The following is a 7376-nucleotide window of genomic DNA, read 5'->3' as shown; positions in this document are numbered from 1 at the left end:
GAAATGGAAGCAAATCCATGCAGGGATATGGTTATCTTTATTCCTGATTATCCTGTTCTGCTCGGAGATTTCAAGACTCTCTTTGACTATCTGAGGGAAAACCCGTCTGTGAAAGACCCAAGCTTGGTCATTCCAGAAGTTGTTGACCCACCAGAAGTTGAAGGTCCTTCTGCTCCCAGGAATCTAGCTGCCATTCTTCAGGCACTTGAGAATGGAGAATCTGAAATTCCTGCTGCAGAATATGGAGATGCTTCTATGCAAGAAGCAGATGCTGAAGATCATGTTGCTGAATCAGATCCTGTTGAGGAAATCCCTGCAAATGATCTATCCATGGAAGCTATCGATCAAGTTGCTATTCCTGTGGTTGAAAGCGGTGAAGCTTCTTCTGATCAATCTTCTCGTCTTGCAAGGACTCTAGAAGAAATTCAGAGGAGACAGGATGAGCAAAGCTCACTCAATGCTGAGTATAGCGCTTTCATGGTGAGGCAAGAAGGACACAACAATGTGGTTCAAGAGATGCTGACCAAGATCTTGTCAAGACTAGGGCCATCTTAGATTGAGTCTGTGTTGTTTCTTTCTTTTCGTTGCATCTGTCTTTGTGCATCTGATCTTTCTTATCTTCATGTACTTCTGTACCTGCTGTGTGAACTTAAATGCAATCATCTTCTTCCTCCGTGTGTTTCGTTTTGTTTGTCTCTGAATCTTTTTTTTGCTTTTTGATGATATGACAAAAAGGGGGAGAAAGATAAATGATAAATGATTTGAATTTAATCAGTTGCTCTCACTAACAAGAACTGCAAGTTCTATATGGTTTAAGTGTTTTGCAGGTATAAAGAAGTGAAGAAAATATTCAAAGCAAACACAAGAAGCTAAACCATGGAAACTGAAGCAAGCCGAGTGCTGTCAAGCTTCAGAAATCAGAAGCAAGAAAGAAGAATGAATCAGAAGCACTGATAATAGAATTTGATCCATATTTGTCTATTTGATTTGACAAAATTCTATTTGCTCTGATATATTATTTGCTCTGATACATATAATGTTATGGCTCTGATACATATAATGTGTTCAAACATATATTCTATGTTCTAACTCGTTCATGCTGACTTTTGTCGTTTAGTTTTTGTTCTGTAACATTTCAGGATGTAGAGATGCTCAGATGATGCTCTGGTACATTCAACAATGTTCTGATACAAATCTAGCATGAAGTGATGTTGGTAGAAATTCAAAGCTCTGAAGCTATCCGAGGGAAGCAGAAATCAGAAGCTGCGAATGTTCTAAAGATCCAGAAAACTCAAGTTCTGAAGCTGTCCTAAATGGAAGCAGAAATCAGAAGCTGTGAATGTTCAGAAGATCAAAGAAATTCAAGTTCTGAAGCTGTCCTGAATGGAAGCAGAAATCAGAAGCTGTGAATGTTCAGAAGATCAAAGAAATTCAAGTTCTGAAGCTGTCCTAGATGGAAGCAGGAATCAGAAGCTGTGAGTGTTCTAGGGATCTAAGGAAATGCTAGTTCTGAAGCTGTCCTATGGAAGCAGAAGTCAGAAGCTAGGAATTCTCTAAAGACAGAAGCTTATATGATCGTCTCTACCGAAATAATCAGGGAAGTCTTTTATTAAAGTTCTTCGAGTATTTATTTCAGGGGGAGATTATTTATCTCAGGGGGAGATTGTTAATCTCAGGGGGAGACATATTCATATGCTTATGCTATAGCCGTGTAATTTGTCTTTTGCCGTCTGTCCTTTCTGATCGCAAATTCATATCATTTATATATGTTTTTGTCATCATCAAAAAGGGGGAGATTGTTAGAACAAGATTTGTTCTGATCAATTATCTTAGTTTTGATGATAACAATAATATGAATTTTGCTTAAGATTATATGGTACTCTAATCCAATGCAATTTCCTTTTCAGGAAATATATAAAGAGTACGCATAATTCAGCGCTCAGAAGCTTTGTCTCAAAGGGTTCAGCATGCAACATCAGAACATGGTCTGGCAAGACATCAGAAGATGGTCGAAGCAGAATCAGAACATGGGTCTATGGAAGCATCAGAAGAACAAGAGAACAGAAGCACTGAAGTTCTGATGGTATCACGCTCAGAAGCACTTCAAGGTCAGAAGATCAGAAGATGCTAGGCACCAAGCTGTTTGACTCTGATGATATTCAAACGTTGTATTCACAAACATCAGATCAGAAGGAAGTACAAGTGGCAGGCTACGCTGACTGACAAAAGGAACGTTAAAAGCTACTAAAGGCTACGTCAGTAGACACAGCGTGAACAAGGCTCGAGGTAGTTGACAAAAGCGTATAACATTAAATGCGATGCTGTACGGAACACGCAAAGCATTAAATGCATTCAACGGTCATCTTCTCCAACGCCTATAAATATGAAGTTCTGATGAGAAGCAAGGTTAACGATCCTGAACGAAAACAACGCACATTAACTTGCTGAAACTCTGTTCAAATCAAAACTCAGAATCTTCATCTTCATCAAAGCTCACTACATTGCTTTTGTAATATATTAGTGAGATTAAGCTTAAACGATTAAGAGAAATATCACAGTTTGTGATTATCGCTTTTAAGAAGCATTTGTAATACTCTTAGATTGATTACATTAAGTTGTAAGGAACTAGAGTGATCGTGTGGATCAGAATACTCTAGGAAGTCTTAGGAGTGAACTAAGCAAATTGTAACTAGAGTGATCGTGTGGATCAGTAGACTCTAGAAAAGTCTTAGAGGGTATCTAAGCAGTTGTTCCTGGAGTGATCAGTGTGTGATCAGTAGACTCTGGAAGACTTAGTTGCTGACTAAGTGGAGAACCATTGTAATCCGTGCGATTAGTGGATTAAATCCTCAGTTGAGGTAAATCATCTCTGCGGGGGTGGACTGGAGTAGTTTAGTTAACAACGAACCAGGATAAAAATAACTGTGCAATTTATTTTTATCTGTCAAGTTTTTAAAGCTACACTTATTCAAACCCCCCCTTTCTAAGTGTTTTTCTATCCTTCAATATCTAACTCTCTAAAAATCTCACTACTTACATTTTCTATCATTATATATGCAAAGATATTCAAATTGAGTTTCAGGAACACGATGATTCTAATGAATGAATTAAGTCCTAAGAAAAAATCAGATAAAGAAATTAACTGCTCAGAAATATTGGATAAGTAAAGCTCTGAAGAATTTCTAATGTTCAGAAAATTATCTGATGAAAATTATTTGAGGAGATAAGATATGATAAATCATGCTCTGGTATTATAAGATCTACTAAACTAATGTTCTGAGAAACAACGTGCTATGATATTTTAAGTTTTAAAGAGAACATTTTTAGTAAAATCAGACTCTAATAAGTTCAACCAAGGCTCTGATATCCCTTATCTGACTCAGGGGGAGCTTGTACATCTCAGGGGGAGTTTTCTCTATCTTACTCTAATATGTTTTTATGATATTACCTTGTAAAATTGTTCATCAAAATATATGGTTTTGTCATTATCAAAAAGAGGGAGATTGTTATAACAAGATTTGGTTATATACTAAGTCTTCAGTTTTTATGATAACAATACATATATTTTATATGAAAATTTTTTGGAACTCTAATAGTTTCTTGAGTGTGCAGATAAGTTATTTTGATTGATTATGGATTGTTATCTAAAAGATCATCAAAATCAACATTGGCACATCTCTGAAGTAACATCATCAGTTTTGAAGAATGTTGAATGTTCATTAGAAAAGGATTCTCAAGTGTTTCCAAGATACGCTACTCTTCCAAATCAGAAGTCAAGATTTCAAAGCTCAAATAAGCTTTTGCTTCCAGCTCAAAGATCAAGATGTGTCGTTCAGTTAAATTGTTGCATTCAACTCTAAAAATAAGGTTCTCACACTGAGACTCTACTGCTTTGAAAATTTCATGTTACTTAATCTCTTTTATGCTCTCGCTACTTCAGATCAGAAGTATGTGTCCAAGAAGGAAAGATCATAAACTTGCACTAGAAGCATAATGTTACAATAGTACACTATCTTTTCCACCGCTGCAAGGACGTATGTTCGACCCAAATTTTTTTTTGTGCTCTTTGTCTCCCACTATAACATTTGAGCCATTCTGTTAGATGGCAAGGAAAGCGATGTCATGTCCTTCTCAATGGACTACTTGTTGGGACTATATATAGAGGCACTCACCATTGAAAATATAAAAATTTAATATTGTGATTATTCAAATTACTACATACTAAACTTCAACACGAAAGAAAAGCAAGAAAGAGAAATCAGAGAAATTATATTGTTCTAAACATTCCATTGTGAAAAATGTATTTCTAATAGAATCTCTAAAAACTCAAGAGTTATTGCTCATTATTTGTGTTAACGTTTGTTCTTCAACTTTGTTTAATTTTGCTTATTTAGAAGCATTTTTGTAAACATTTTTCATTGAAAATGGGAAATGCTGAAGGTAAAGCTTGAGTTAGACGGGTACCTGGTAATAAGAGATTGATGAAGTATGAGGGACAAAAAAGGTGAAAACTTCAAGTGGGGCTCTGAATCACTTCTGGTGACATTCTCAAGGAGGAAAGGAATAAACGTTTCTTTGGAAAGTAACTATAAGCCTGAAAGCTAAAAGGTTGGAAAAAACTTCCAACTATTAAACTCACTTTATTTGCAAGCAACAACGGATAAAAGATCAAGACCAACTATGAGCACAACTCACAATATTAATGACTAGATTTCCACTCATGGATACACGCTAACTAGAGTGCACTAAAGTACTCTCTAAATTTCTCCATACCCTATTTGGTCACATCACTACACGTGTTAGGAATGCGTAGTAAAACGTTTCGTCAATGGGACCACATTAAATGTGCATGTTCACCATTACGTCTTAAAAAAGTTGATCCAAGCGATTCAATCCTATCTTACCTCAGACCAGGACATTAAGGGAGGCCAGTGATACTTAAGGCTTCCTCCAACTCCTTTAGTGCCTAACATAGACATGGGGGGGAACTTTTTAGACTGGCCAAAGGACCAAATGATCAAAGTCCAATCCATATCAAATCCATTCTACTCAACCCAACATATAAAAATAGTTCACACCCAAAGAGCAAGGTACACAATCTTTGTTAGAACAAGATTTGTTCTGATCAATTATCTTAGTTTTGATGATAACAATAATATGAATTTTGCTTAAGATAATATGGTACTCTAATCCAATGCAATTTCCCTTTCAGGAAATATATAAAGAGTACGCATAATTCAGCGCTCAGAAGCTTTGTCTCAAAGGGTTCAGCATGCAACATCAGAACATGGTCTGGCAAGACATCAGAAGATGGTCGAAGCAGAATCAGAACATGGGTCTATGGAAGCATCAGAAGAACAAGAGATCAGAAGCACTGAAGCTCAGAAGATGGTATCACGCTCAGAAGCACTTCAAGGTCAGAAGATCAGAAGATGCTATGCACCAAGCTGTTTGACTCTGATGATATTCAAACGTTGTATTCACAAACATCAGATCAGAAGGAAGTACAAGTGGCAAGCTACGCTGACTGACAAAAGGAACGTTAAAAGCTATTAAAGGCTACGTCAGTAGACACAGCGTGAACAAGGCTCGAGGTAGTTGACAAAAGCGTATAACATTAAATGCGATGTTGTACGGAACACGCAAAGCATTAAATGCATTCAACGGTCATCTTCTCCAACGCCTATAAATATGAAGTTCTGATGAGAAGCAAGGTTAACGATCCTGAACAATATAATTCAAATTAACTTGCTGAAACTCTGTTTAAATCCAAAACTCAGAATCTTCATCTTCATCAAAGCTCACTACATTGCTGTTGTAATATTTTAGTGAGATTAAGCTTAAACGATTAAGAGAAATATCACAGTTGTGATTATCGCTTTTAAGAAGCATTTGTAAACTCTTGAATTGATTACATTAAGTTGTAAGGAACTAGAGTGATCGTGTTGATCAGAATACTCTAGGAAGTCTTAGGAGTGAACTAAGCAGATTGTAACTAGAGTGATCGTGTTGATCAGTAGACTCTAGAAAAGTCTTAGAGGGTATCTAAGCAGTTGTTCCTGGAGTGATCAGTGTGTGATCAGAAGACTCTGGAAGACTTAGTTGCGGACTAAGTGGAAAACCATTGTAATCCGTGCGATTAGTGGATTAAATCCTCAGTTGAGGTAAATCATCTCTGCGGGGGTGGACTGGAGTAGTTTAGTTAACAACGAACCAGGATAAAAATAACTGTGCAATTTATTTTTATCTGTCAAGTTTTTAAAGATACACTTATTCAAACCCCCCCCCTTTCTAAGTGTTTTTCTATCCTTCAATTGGTATCAGAGCGCCGGTTCTAAGGTGCAAGCACTTAACCGTGTTTAGAAAAGATTCAGGAAGAGAAAAACGCTACAGTAAAAGATGGTTGATGAAAGTGAAAAGTCTACACCTACACCTGCATCTACATCTGGCTCTGCTGAGCAATACAACGGTAACAATGGTTATACTAGACCGCCGGTATTTGATGGTGAAAACTTTGAATACTGGAAAGATAAACTGGAAAGTTACTTTCTGGGTCTAGATGGTGATCTATGGGATCTTCTGATGGATGGTTACAAACATCCTGTAAATGCCAGAGGCGTAAAGCTAACAAGGCAAGAAATGGATGATGATCAGAAAAAGCTTTTCAGGAATCATCATAAATGCAGAACTGTTTTGCTGAATGCTGTCTCTCATGCTGAGTATGAGAAGATATCTAACAGGGAAACGGCCTATGACATATATGAGTCCTTGAAAATGACGCATGAAGGAAATGCTCAAGTCAAGGAGACTAAAGCTCTAGCTTTAATCCAGAAGTATGAAGCCTTCAAGATGGAGGATGATGAAGACATTGAAAAGATGTTTTCAAGATTTCAAACTCTTACTGCTGGATTGAGAGTTCTTGACAAGGGATACACCAAGGCTGATCACGTAAAGAAGATCATCAGAAGCTTACCCAGAAGATGGGGGTCCTATGGTGACTGCATTCAAGATTGCAAAGAATCTGAATGAAGTTTCTCTGGAAGAGCTCATCAGTGCCTTGAGAAGTCATGAAATAGAGCTGGACGCAAATGAGCCTCAAAAGAAAGGTAAGTCTATTGCATTAAAATCTAATATCAAGAAATGCACTAACGCTTTTCAGGCCAGAGAAGAAGATCCTGAAGAATCAGAATCTGAAGAAGAAGATGAACTGTCCCTGATCTCCAGAAGGCTAAATCAACTCTGGAAGACCAAGCAAAGGAAGTTCAGAGGCTTCAGAAGTTCAAAGAAATTTGAACGTGGAGAATCTTCCGATGACAGAAGATTTGACAAGAAGAAGGTCATGTGCTATGAATGCAATGAGCCTGGACACTACAAGA

This window comes from Vicia villosa, linkage group LG3, assembly GCF_029867415.1.
Source record: "Vicia villosa cultivar HV-30 ecotype Madison, WI linkage group LG3, Vvil1.0, whole genome shotgun sequence".
NCBI classification, from domain to species: Eukaryota; Viridiplantae; Streptophyta; class Magnoliopsida; order Fabales; family Fabaceae; genus Vicia; species Vicia villosa.
Note: the sequence above shows the minus strand (reverse complement) of the source record.